The sequence below is a fragment of the Dendrobates tinctorius genome, unplaced genomic scaffold (assembly GCF_039654945.1).
Source record: "Dendrobates tinctorius isolate UK_male_01 unplaced genomic scaffold, ASM3965494v1 ptg000071l, whole genome shotgun sequence".
NCBI lineage: Eukaryota > Metazoa > Chordata > Amphibia > Anura > Dendrobatidae > Dendrobates > Dendrobates tinctorius.
Window position 1 is genome coordinate 9,075,288 of NW_027361739.1, and position 13,846 is coordinate 9,089,133.

Consider the following 13,846-nt stretch of genomic DNA (forward strand, 5'->3'; position numbering starts at 1 on the left):
CTGGGGCAGAGAATTGGAGGAGAGGAAAGTCTCCTTATTGACATATAATGGAGTGCGCGTGCGTGAGTCCGGGCATGCGCAGAAGAGCCTGGGGCAGAGAATAGGAGGAGAGGAAAGTCTCCTTAGTGACATATAATGGAGTATGCGTGCGTGTGTCCGAGCATGCGCAGAAGAGCCTGGGGCAGAGAATAGGAGGAGAGGAAAGTCTCCTTATTGACATATAATGGAGTGCATGTGCGTGAGTCCGGGCATGCGCAGAAGAGCCTGGGGCAGAGAATAGGAGGACAGGAAAGTCTCCTTAGTGACATATAATGGAGTGCACATGCGTGTGTCCGGGCATGCACAGAAGAGCCTGTGGCAGAGAATAGGAGGAGAGGAAAGTCTCCGTAGTGACATATAATGGAGTGCACATGCGTGTGTCCGGGCATGCACAGAAGAGCCTGTGGCAGAGAATAGGAGGAGAGGAAAGTCTCCTTAGTGACATATAATGGAGTGCGTGTGCGTGTGAACGGGCATGCGCAGAAGAGCCTAGGGCACAGAATAGGAGAGGAAAGTCCCCTTAGTGACATATAATGGAGTGTGTTATGATTGAGTCACCGAGGAGGAAAAAACAAAACACAAACTCAGCCCAGAAAATCAGAGAGGTTGGAAACTAGCGGATTGCAGTCCCCTAATCCTATCACACAACTAGCAGTAGCCGTGGAGTGTTCCTACGGTGATCCTAGACACCTCGTCACAGCCGGAGATCTAAATAAGCCTAAAGAGAGAAAAGGGGAAAACTGACTGCCCCAGAGCAGACCCCAAAGCAACAGGCAGCCCCCAACATATAATGACGGTGAAACAAGATGAAAACACTAACACAGATAGAAAGATAGGTTGAGCAAACGATGGGACCCAAGCTAACTAAAAAGGACAGGACAGAAAAGCTGCTCTCTGCAATTCAAGAAAACCCTGTTAAAATTATTACCAACACAACTGATAAGCAAAAAGGACCCTGAAGTCACTAGACTTCAAACCCTATATCAGCACTCAGAATATTCTGAAAGCAGAGAAAAAGAGAACACTGATCAAGGAAAAGAATCCAGCATACCCCTGGCCGGGGATGGCTGAACTAAAAAAACAAAGTAAACAAAACCAAAACTAATAAGTTCAATAGCAGAGCAAAAACTTATCTTTGTGAAGCAGGAATCAGACTGGTCTCCAAGAATCCAGCAGAGAAATCACCAGCCACTCAGAAGGGCGTCGGCTGCCTTATATCCAGTCTGAAGTTCCTGTTACCCAGTCACAGTCCACCTGATCAGGTGTTTGGTTTCTTTCATCCAAATCAGCCTCACTACCTTTCCTCACCAGAAGAGGGAGATCCTCGGACACAAAAGGTGAATGAACAAATGAGCTCACAACAGTACCTCCCCCTTGAGGAGGGGTCACCGAATCCTCATCCAAGCCACCAGGCCGATCAGGATGAGCCCGATGAAAAGCACGCACCAATCTTTCGGCATGAATATCAGAGGCAGAGACCCGGGAATTATCCTCCTGACCATAACCCTTCCACTTAACCAAATACTGGAGTCTCCGTCTAGCCAGACGGGAATCCAGTATCTCCTCTACCTCATATTCCATGTTACCTTCAACCAACACAGGGTCAGGAGGTGCCGCCATAGGAACCACTGGTTCAACAAACCTCAGGATTAATAATCTCCAAAATCTTGTAAGGTCCAATAAATCTAGGTTTAAACTTTGGAGAAGCCACTTTCATAGAGATGTTCTTTGATGACAACCAGACCATATCACCCACCTTAAACCGGGGACCAATGGTCCTATGCCGGTTAGAAAACCGCTGGGCCTTTTCCTGGGAAAGAGACAACTTATCCACCACTTGGTCCCAAATCTGCTGCATTCTTTCCACCACAGTGTCAACCCCTGGACAGGCAGAAGACTCCACCTGCCCTGAAGAAAATCGAGCATGAAACCCAAAGTTACAGAAAAAGGGTGAGATCAAAGTGGAAGAACTAGCTCTATTATTTAAAGCAAATTCGGCCAGGGGTAAAAATGAGACCCAATCATCCTGATCAGCAGATATAAAACATCTCAAATAAGCCTCCAAAGTCTGGTTTGGTCTCTCCGTCTGCCCATTGGTCTGAGGGTGAAATGCAGAGGATAAGGACAACTGAATTCCCAACTCGGAACAAAAGGTCCTCCAGAATCTAGAGACAAACTGAACTCCTCTGTCCGATACAATGCTCTCAGGAATCCCGTGCAAGCGAACCACCTGTTGCAAAAACAAGGGCACCAACTCTGAGGAAGATGGCAATTTAGGGAGGGGTACAAGATGGACCATCTTAGAGAATCTATCACAAATCACCCAGATAACAGTCATCCTCTGAGAGACAGGCAGATCAGAAATAAAATCCATTGAAATATGGGTCCATGGCCTCCTGGGCACCGGCAAAGGCATCGACAACCCACTAGAACGAGAACAAGGCTTAGATCGGAAGCAAGTCCCACAGGACTGCACAAAATTTCTGACATCACGAGACAAGGCAGGCCACCAAAAAGACTGACTCAACAAATCTCTAGTACCAAAAATACCTGGATGACCAGCCAACGCGGAGCAATGAACCTCAGACATCACTTTCCTCCTCCACTGGTCAGGAACATACAACCTACCACTGGGACAACACTCAGGTTTATCCTCCTGAAACTTCTCCAGAGCACGTCTCAAATCAGGCGAGATGGCAGAAAGAACCACCCCCTCACATATGATGGTAGCAGGCTTGGTCACAATAGGAGAATCAGCCAAAAAACTCCTAGAGAGGGCATCAGCCTTAACGTTCTTAGTGCCCGAAAGAAAGGAGACCACAAAATCAAAACGTGTGAAAAACAAGGCCCACCTGGCCTTTCTCGGATTCAAGCGTTTAGCCGACTCAAGGTAGATCAAATTCTTGTGGTCAGTGAGGACCACAACTTGATGTCTAGCTCCCTCCAACCAATGTCTCCACTCCTCAAATGCCCACTTCATGGCCAACAGTTCTCGATTCCCTACATCATAGTTGCGTTCCGAAGAAGAGAACTTTCGGGAAAAGAAGGCACAGGGGTTCATTTTAGATGTTACAGGATCTTTTTGGGACAAAACAGCTCCTGCACCAGTCTCTGAAGCATCCACCTCCACCTGAAATGGAAGTGAGACATCGGGTTGTTGCAAAACCAGAGAAGAAGTGAACCTCCGCTTCAGCTCCTGAAAAGAAGAAACAGCCTCTGGAGACCAATTCAGCAAATCAGCACCCTTCTTAGTCAAATCAGTCAATGGTTTGGCAATAACAGAAAAATTGGCTATAAACTTACAATAAAAATTAGCAAAACCCAAAAACTTCTGGAGAGCTTTCAAAGAAGTGGGCTGCACCCAATCATAAATGGCCTGTACCTTGGCCGGGTCCATTTCAATAGTTGACAGAGACAAAATAAATCCCAAAAATGAAATCTTCTGTACACCAAAAAGACATTTCGATCCCTTAACATACAGGGAGTTTTCCCTCAAAATCCGGAACACAGTCCGAACATGTTCCACATGAGAGTCCCAATCCCTGGAAAAGATAAAAATATCATCCAAATAGATGATCAGAAACTTATCCACAAAGTCCCAGAAAATATCATTCATGAAGCACTCTAAGACAGAAGGGGCGTTAGTGAGCCCAAAAGGCATCACCAGGTACTCAAAATGTCCCTCCTGAGTATTAAACGCTGTCTTCCATTCATCCCCATGCTTAATGCGAATAAGATTATACGCCCCCTGAGGTCAAGCTTGGTAAACCAGCAAGCACCTTCAACTCTAGAAAATAGGTCAGAAATCAGGGGTAACGGATACTGATATTTAACAGTAATTTTGTTAAGGGAGCGATAGTCAATACAGGGCCTTAATGAACCATCCTGCTTGGCCACAAAAAAAACAGCACCCAAGGGTGAAGAGGATGGTCTAATATGACCCTTCTCCAACGACTCCTTAATATAAGAATGCATAGCCTCATGTTCGGGTACAGATAAATTAAAAAGTCGACCCTTGGGAAACTTACACCCCGGACTCAGCTCAATTGCACAGTCATAACTCCTATGAGGAGGCAAAGACGCAGACTTACTCTCACTAAACACTTCATAAAAATCAGCCAAATAGTCAGGAACCTCATGCGACTGGGGAGAGGTGGAGAAAACAGGAGTGTCACTAAGAGCACACCGACAACTCCAACTCACCACAGACACAGATTTCCAATCCAAAACTGGATTATGGATTTGCAACCAGGGGAACCCCAGCACAATGGTATCATGCAAATTATAAAAGAAAATAGGGGGGGAAGCCAGCACTGCTTAAGGTTAGGACGCATAAATTAGAGTGCATATGCACATAATGTCTAGCTGTATTCAAAAATGAGATATTTAGCAAAAAAATTGATCAATTCAATTGAGCCACCCCGCCGCGCCAAGGCAATCTCATATGGGGGGTCCTACTCTATATATTTTTAATAAATGCTGTGCCATTACGGCCTCCTAAATACACTTAGAGCATGACCACATCAAGTGCAATCTGTACCTGAACATTTACTGGATCGCTCCCATGAAGCCAGATGAAGCAAGTGCAGATGAAGGCCAACCAGGTCTGAACACAGACATATCAGGAATGGCCTCCACACATTGCCTGACCAGCAAACATAGATGAAGGGCGATGTTGGTCCAGACACAAGTGCACAATTAAATAAAGCTTGGGGCAGGGTGGGGCTGCCGTGTGTGTGCACAGCAGCCTAATCCATCACAATGAACACAGAAAATTATGGTAGACATAACCAAGCGTGCACGGCAACAGTGGTGGTCAGCCACAAACCAACAACAAGAAAATAGGGGGGGAAGCCAGCACTGCTTAAGGTTAGGACGCATAAATTAGAGTGCATATGCACATAATGTCTAGCTGTATTCAAAAATGAGATATTTAGCAAAAAAATTGATCAATTCAATTGAGCCACCCCGCCGCGCCAAGGCAATCTCATATGGGGGGTCCTACTCTATATATTTTTAATAAATGCTGTGCCATTACGGCCTCCTAAATACACTTAGAGCATGACCACATCAAGTGCAATCTGTACCTGAACATTTACTGGATCGCTCCCATGAAGCCAGATGAAGCAAGTGCAGATGAAGGCCAACCAGGTCTGAACACAGACATATCAGGAATGGCCTCCACACATTGCCTGACCAGCAAACATAGATGAAGGGCGATGTTGGTCCAGACACAAGTGCACAATTAAATAAAGCTTGGGGCAGGGTGGGGCTGCCGTGTGTGTGCACAGCAGCCTAATCCATCACAATGAACACAGAAAATTATGGTAGACATAACCAAGCGTGCACGGCAACAGTGGTGGTCAGCCACAAACCAACAACAAGAAAATAGGGGGGGAAGCCAGCACTGCTTAAGGTTAGGACGCATAAATTAGAGTGCATATGCACATAATGTCTAGCTGTATTCAAAAATGAGATATTTAGCAAAAAAATTGATCAATTCAATTGAGCCACCCCGCCGCGCCAAGGCAATCTCATATGGGGGGTCCTACTCTATATATTTTTAATAAATGCTGTGCCATTACGGCCTCCTAAATACACTTAGAGCATGACCACATCAAGTGCAATCTGTACCTGAACATTTACTGGATCGCTCCCATGAAGCCAGATGACCACTGGCAGTGCTGGCTCTTTTCTCTTTTTATCATGCAAATTATGCAACACCAAAAATCTGCAATTTTCCTGATGGTCTGGGGCGACCCGCATTACCACCTGGGTCCAAAACTGAGGTTTATTCTTCGCCAAAGGAGTAGCATCAATACCCCTCAAAGGAATAGGCGTCCGCTGGGGTGTCAGAGGGAAACCACAATGTTTAGCAAAATCCAAATCCATTAGGTTCAAGGCCGCTCCTGAATCCACAAAGGCTTTAGCAGAAAATGTGGACAGGGAGCAGATCAGAGTAATTGCCAGAAGAAACTTAGGTTGTACACCACCTACAGCAAATGTGTGTGCAAAATGTTTCTCTCGTTTAGGGCACACAGAAATAATATGAGAGGCATCTCCACAGAAAAAACACAGCTTATTATGCCTTCTAAACTCCTGCCGTTGCGCCCTAGACAAAACTCTATCACATTGCATAGGTTCAGACATTTGTTCAACAGGTGGCAGAATTTCACGTGTAATTTTATGTTCACGTAAACGCCGATCAACCTGAATGGCTAATGACATAGAATCGTCAAAACCAGAGGGAACAGGAAATCCCACCATAGTATCTTTTATGGTTTCTGACAAACCCTTCCGAAAGAGAGCTGCCAAGGCACCCTCATTCCAAGTGGTGAGGACCGCCCACTTTCAGAAATTTTGACAGAACAGTTCTGCAGAATCTTGACCCTGGCTGAATGCCAACAGGGCCTTTTCAGCTTGATCAATCGCATTAGGTTCATCATACAACAACCCCAAGGCCTGAAAAAATGCATCCACTTTAGTTAGAATAGGATCATCTGGTACTAAAGAAAACGACCAATCCTGGGGATCGCTGCGCAGCAAGGAGATGACAATTTTAACCTGCTGCACAGAGCTCCCCGATGAGTTAGGCTTCAAGGCAAGAAATAATTTACAATTATTCTTAAAATTCAAAAATTTATACCGATCCCCAAAAAACACATCAGGAGTGGAGATTTTTGGTTCAGCAGCGTGTGAATGAGCAAGATAGGCGGAAATTCCTCGCACTTCAGCAGCAAGCTGCTCCACACGATCAGACAATTGCTTAAACTCAATCAGAAAAAAAAAATATTCCTTCTACAGCCTCAGAGAAAAAGAGGAAAAAACATACACACAAAAAAAAAAATTCTGACACTTTTTTTTTTTAACAATTCCTTCCTGCTTATGAGTACCCTAGAATCTGCGGTATGGCTGGTGATTCTGTTATGATTGAGTCACCTAGGAAGAAAAAACAAAACACAAACTCAGCCCAGAAAATCAGAGAGGTTGGAAACTAGTGGATTGCAGACCCCTAATCCTATCACACAACTAGCAGTAGCCGTGGAGTGGTCCTACGGTGATCCTAGACACCTCATCACAGCCGGAGATCTAAATAAGCCTAAAGAGAGAAAAGGGAAAAACTGACTGCCCCAGAGCAGACCCCAAAAACAACAGGCAGCCCCCAACATATAATGACGGTGAAACAAGATGAAAACACTAGCACAGATAGAAAGATAGGTTGAGCAAACGATGGGGCCTAAGCTGACTAAAAAGGACAGGACAGAAAAGCTGCTGTCTGCAATCCGAGAAAACCCTGCTAAAAATATTACCAACACAATTGTTAAACAAAAAGGACCCTGAAGTCACTAGACTTCAAACCCTATATCAGCAAAAGAGAACACTGATCAAGGAAAAAGAATCCAGCAAACCCCCGGCCGGGGATGGCTGAACTAAAAAACAAGGTAAACAAAACCAAAACTAATAAGTTCAATAGCAGAGCAAAAACTTATCTTTGTGAAGCAGGAATCAGACTGGTCTCCAAGAATCCAGCAGAGAAATCACCAGCCACTCAGAAGGGCGTCGGCTGCCTTATATCCAGTCTGAAGTTCCTGTTACCCAGTCACAGTCCACCTGATCAGGTGTTTGGTTTATTTCCTCCAAATCAGCCTCACTACTTTCCTTCACCAGAAGAGGGAGATCCTCAGACACAAAAGGAGTGCGTGTGTATAGGCATACGCAGAAGAGCCTGGGGCAGAGAATAGGAGGAGAGGAAAGTCTTTTTAGTGACATATAATGGAGTGCGCGTGCGTGTGTCCGGGCATGCGCAGAAGAGCCTGGGGCAGAGGATAGGAGGAGAGGAAAGTCTCCTTAGTGACATATAATGGAGTGTGCGTGCGTGTGTATGGGCAGGCGCAGAAGAGCCTGGGGCAGAGAAAAGGAGGAGAGGAAAGTCTCCTTAGTGACATATAATGGAGTGCGCATGCATGTGTCTGGACATGCGCAGAAGAGCCTGGGGCAGAGAATAGGAGGAGAGGAAAGTCTCCTTAGAGACATATAATGGAGAGCGCGTGCGTGTGTCTGAGCATGAGCAGAAGAGCCAGGGGCAGAGAATAGGAAGAGAGGAAAGTCTCCTTAGTGACATATAATGGAGTGCGCGTGCGTGTGTCCGGGCATGCGCAGAAGAGCCTGGGGCACAGGATCGGAGGAGAGGAAAGTCTCCTTAGTGACATATAATGGAGTATGCATGCGTGTGTCCGGGCATGCACAGAAGAGCCTGGGGCAGAGAATAGGAGGAGAGGAAAGTCTCCTTATTGACATATAATGGAGTGCGCGTGCGTGTGTCCGGGCATGCGCAGAAGAGCCTGGGGCAGAGAATAGGAGAAGAGGAAAGTCTCCTTAGTGACATATAATGGAGTGCACATGCGTGTGTCCGGGCATGCGCAGAAGAACCTGGGGCAGAGATTAGGAGGAGAGGAAAGTCTCCTTAGTGACATATAATGGAGTGCGCGTGTGTGTGTCCGGGCATGCGCAGAAGAGCCTGGGGCAGAGAATAGGAGAAGAGGAAAGTCTCCTTAGTGACATATAATGGAGTGCACATGCGTGTGTCCGGGCATGCCCAGAAGAGCCTGGGGCAGAGAATAGGAGGAGAGGAAAGTCTCCTTAGTGACATATAATGGAGTGCGCGTGCGTGTGTCCGGGTATGCGCAGAAGAGCCTGGGGCAGAGAATAGGAGAAGAGGAAAGTCTCCTTAGTGACATATAATGGAGTGCACATGCGTGTGTCCGGGCATGCGCAGAAGAACCTGGGGCAGAGAATAGGAGGAGAGGAAAGTCTCCTTAGTGACATATAATGGAGTGCGCATGCGTGTGTCCGGGCATGCACAGAAGAGCCTGTAGCAGAGGATCGGAGGAGCGGAAAGTCTCCTTAGTGACATATAATGGAGTGCGCGTGCGTGTGTCCAGGTGTGTGCGCAGAAGAGCTTGGGGCAGAGAATAGGAGGAGCGGAAAGTCTCCTTAGTGACATATAATGGAGTGCGCGTGCGTGCGTCCGGGCATGCGCAGAAGAGCCTGGGGCAGAGAATAGGAGGAGAGGAAAGTCTCCTTAGTGACATATAATGGAGTGCGCGTGCGTGTGTCTGGGCATGCGCAGAAGAGCCTGGGGCAGAGAATAGGTGGAGAGGAAAGTCTCCTTAGTGACATATAATGGAGTGTGCGTGATCTCCTACTATCCTCTGCCCCAGGCTTTTCTGCGCATGCCTGGACTCACGCACGCACACTCCATTATATGTCACTAAGGAGACTTTCCTCTCCTCCTATTCTCTGCCCCAGGCTCTTCTGCACCTGCTCGGACTCACGCATGCACAGTTAACTACACCGCGGCCATCTGCAAACACCATGGCGTTGACTTCACTCTAAGCATTGCACAGCTGCGCTTGCTTTCAACTCCCTGGTAACGAGATCATGATGACACATCCTTCCCCAACACCCTGAGCCTCCAGCTGATCTCTGACACCTGTGACTTTACAGGTATTTAAGACGCTCTTTTGGCACACTGCACAAGCAGCCACTGAGGAAGCCAGTTTTTCAGGCGACACGCGTCGTACTCACCTCTGCCCTTGCTTTCTCCACTGCGCTCCACTTCTACCATCATGCCCTTGGGCTTATTTCAGGCACCTTAACCAGCCAATCTACAATATACAGGTCGTATATTATCCCATCTCACTTGAGAGGGACAGAGGTGCTTTAGACGGCTAAATGATATTTTGAGGTCCTGGAAGTGACCCCTCTCTTTGATCCATGAACCATACAGTATTTTGATTCAGTGTGAATGTTAGGATGTTTTTTTGCTATTTAAGCTTATTTTCTGGACTCAGTATTCAAGGTCCCTTCTAGTGGACAATATAAAGGGAGTTTTTCTGGGCTATAGCATATGTGCAATTTACAAGGAGGGTTCCAATACCAACATTAATGCGTGCATTGTATATTTAGTAACTCATTATATTGGATTTTTTCACTCTGTGTCTGTGACTTGTTTAATGTTTGAAATCCTCTGCCTTGTATACTGCATGTTCAGCATTTATTATCCACTCCCAGTGTCCCTCTGATTTGGAGCGAGCATTTATTGTGGAGCAGCAAGGGCTTGACCTTATTATGGGTCCAGTTTCTTTTATTGCTTGTTTGCAAGTTTAAATGTTTTTAAAGTGTTCTTTGAAGTGTTGTGAAATTTTGTCGTATAATAAAGTTTATATATATTTTTATGATACTGTTGGGTGATCCCTGGTTTGTGCATGCTCTTTTCTCTATGGTATTCAGCCTGGCACAGACTAAGCACAGTCCCCGCACAGCCCGGCACAGTCCCCGCACAGGACCTTCACAGCCCGGCACAGTCTAAGCACAGTCCCCGCACAGTACCTTCACAGCCCAGCTCAGTCTTCGCACAGTCCCCGCCCTGCCCAGCACACACACACATCCCATTACTCACATTTCCCATAGACTTACATTGGACTCGCTACTCGTTACGAGTACCCGAGTATTAAGAGGTACTCGTAACGAGTACAGCGAGTCCAAGTATTTCACTACTCGCTCATCCTTATCATTCCACAACAGCCTAGAAGCTGCAGTTTCTAGTCTAAAGATCCGCAGATTGAAGATTATGTTACTGAGTTTACATTGTCTTCTACAAGTCTTAAAGACTCTCATTCACATTCTGTTGGAATAACTTTGTAAGTCTTGAAATAGCATAGCAATTACAAGAAGGATTTGGATTTCTGGATCACGGAGTGAATTACCTATACGATGGACTGTTTGCTAGAGATGGGGTGCACCTTACGAAGACTGGAAGACATGTATTTGGAAGTCACCTTGCCACACTCATCAGGAGAGCTTTAAACTAGAACAATGTGGGAGGGGAAGCAAAAGGCCAGAATAAGTCATACACCTGACAAATGCTATTGAGAACTCTGGTATTAGAAGTGGAAAGGAAGAACAAAGACAAAAGAATCTAAATAATAAAAATATTGGAGAAAGAGAAACCAATCACTAACTAAAATGTTTCTATACTAATGCACAAAGCATGGGCAACAAACAAGGAGAATTGGAACTACTAACACAGGAAAAGAAATATGATGTCATTGGAATCACTGAAACTTGGTGGGACGATACACAGGATTGGAATACAAGGCTAGAAGGATACAACTTATCTGCTAGAAGCAGACTTGAAAAACGAGGAGGAGGTGTCGCATTGTATGTTAGAAACGCGTATATCTGCACAGACATTGAAGATTCAGAGACTGGGAGTTCTATGGAAACTGTTTGGATAAGAATACAAGGACAGAACAATGGAAAGGACACCATTGTAGGCATTTACTACAGGCAGCCTGTGCAAGCTGAAGATATGGATGAACTCTTTATGCATCAAATGGCCAAATTCTCCAAAAATATGACATAGTGGTCCTGGGAGATTTCAACTATCCAGACATTGATTGGGAATCTCTCTCAGGCAAAACTAACAGGTCAAGCAAATTCTTATCCTCTCTTGCTGACAACTTTATCATCCAAAAGTTAGGGGAGAAAACAAGGGGAACTGCTACCTTGGATCTAATCCTTATAAACAGGGAGGAAATGGTTGAGGAGGTAATAGTGGCAGGGACCCTATGAGGTAGCGACCATGCTATTTTAGAATTTTGGATAGCTAGAGGTGGTAGACCTGTGAAGACTTTGACTTAAAGGTTAGATTTCAGAAAAACTGATTTTAAGGGACTCAGAAAGAAAATCGGAGGGATCCAATGGCTGGATATCCTTAAGGACAAAAATGTCCAGGAGGAATGGGAAATCTTGAAAAATGAGATTCTCAAAACACAATCGTTAACAATTCCAAAGAGAGGGAAGAATACGAAGCATTTAAGGAAACCAGGATGGATGAACACAGAACTTAAACAAATGCTAGAAAGGAAGAAAGAAATGTTTAGCAAATGGAAAAAGGGAGGCATATCTAAAGAAGAATCTAATACTGTCTGCAGAACCTGCAGAGCACAAATCAGATTATCTAAAGCTGACAATCAATTAAGGCTTGCAAGAGATGTCAAAAGCAATAAAAAAAGGACTTTGGGGATAAATCAAAAGTAAAAGAAAAGTCAAGGATGCTATACGATTTTTAGAGGAGGAAAATTATGAAATCGTTAGAAATGATGTTGAGAAGGCCGAACTTTTAAATTACTATTTTGCATCTGTTTTCTCTCAGAAAGGAAATGTAACATCAACTAATCTTCACTGTCCTATTAAAGGAACAGAAGAATCCAGGAAATCTATAAACAGAAAGATAGTGAGGAAACACTTAGCAAAAATAAATGAATTCAAGTCTTCAGGTCCAGATGAATTACACCCCAGAGTACTGAAGTTGATAGCAGAAGAAATGTTTGAACCACTCTTCATAATCTTTGAAAATTCTTGGAGAACAGGAGAAGTCCCAGAAGACTGGAGAAGAGCAAATGTTGTTCCTGTCTTCGAAAAGGGGAAGAAGGTGGACCCAGGGAACTATAGGCTAGTGAGTCTGACTTCTATGCCAGAAAAGATCTTTGAACAAATTATTAAACAACATGTATGTAAGTACTGTGAGGTAGGTCTGTCATTCATATTGAGGATTCTCGCTTAGCCGCCACAAAACCAGATCCGGCACGGTTTTCCATAAAACCAGTAGAGTCCATGCGGTTTATTATGCAACATAAACCAAAGCAAGCAACATAAAGTTCATATCAGCATAGCGTCCTTGACAGAGCTTCTCTCTGTCCTTCCTGTGGTCACACAGGTTGGCACACACAGGCTCTTCAGCCTCAGTTATCTCACCCATGTCACGGTTTCCTCATGGCTGTTTCTCCACGCTGCAGACATCCACTCCTTCCTCTGGCACTCTCAGGTGCTTGCAGCCATTACACCCAGCCACTCCTCAGGCTGTTAGCCAGGAGACACATCTCCCAGCGGGACCATTCACAACGGACCAACCAGGTCCCTGCATTCACCACATGTGACCTACCCTGGCCACCTAATATGGTCCATAGCCATGCCCACCTGGTCACATGCTATGACCTCATCACAGGTCCTTCACACACTCATACACACTCTACCATAGTGTACTAAACACACCCCCTGGGTGGGTTTGTAGGTAACTAGGTCTGCCCGTCTCCCTAGTTACCTGGAGACTTCTCCCTGACACATTGAAGCAACACCTCAGCAATAACATTGCTGATCAATACACACACCTAAGTCTCCATCTCAAGGCCACCCACCTTGAGATACATAACGGTCCTTCCATATTCTGCCACTCATCCTCTCTCTTGGGACATCCACACAGCGCCCCCTAGCGGACACAGTGGTCATTACACCACATACCTCCCCCCTCTGTTCAAACCTGTGGGGTTGAACACACAGCATCACCCCAGGATCTCGAGACCGGGCACTCACTACACCTTGCCCCCCAGGTCGAGAGAACCGTCTCCATCTGTCATACGGCCCCCAGCGGTCAGCATATTGGCCTTGATCCTTGGCCCTCCAGTCACAGTCTGTCTGCGTCATCAGACACTGTTTAGTCACCACCCTTCTACAGTGCGCTTCGTCACTTGACCTTTCTCCCACTGACCGGCTCTCCCGGTTGGTACGGTCATCAGTCTTAATCGGGCCTACTGTTTGGCCTGAGTCTGACCCATTAAGCATCTCACAGGAACTAATGTCTCTCAGCCTCGCACGGCCCGTCGAACTGCCACTTGCTCACAATCTTCGGCCACCTGCCGTGTCACTACTTGGAGGAACCATTCGGTCCTTACATCTTGGGTTG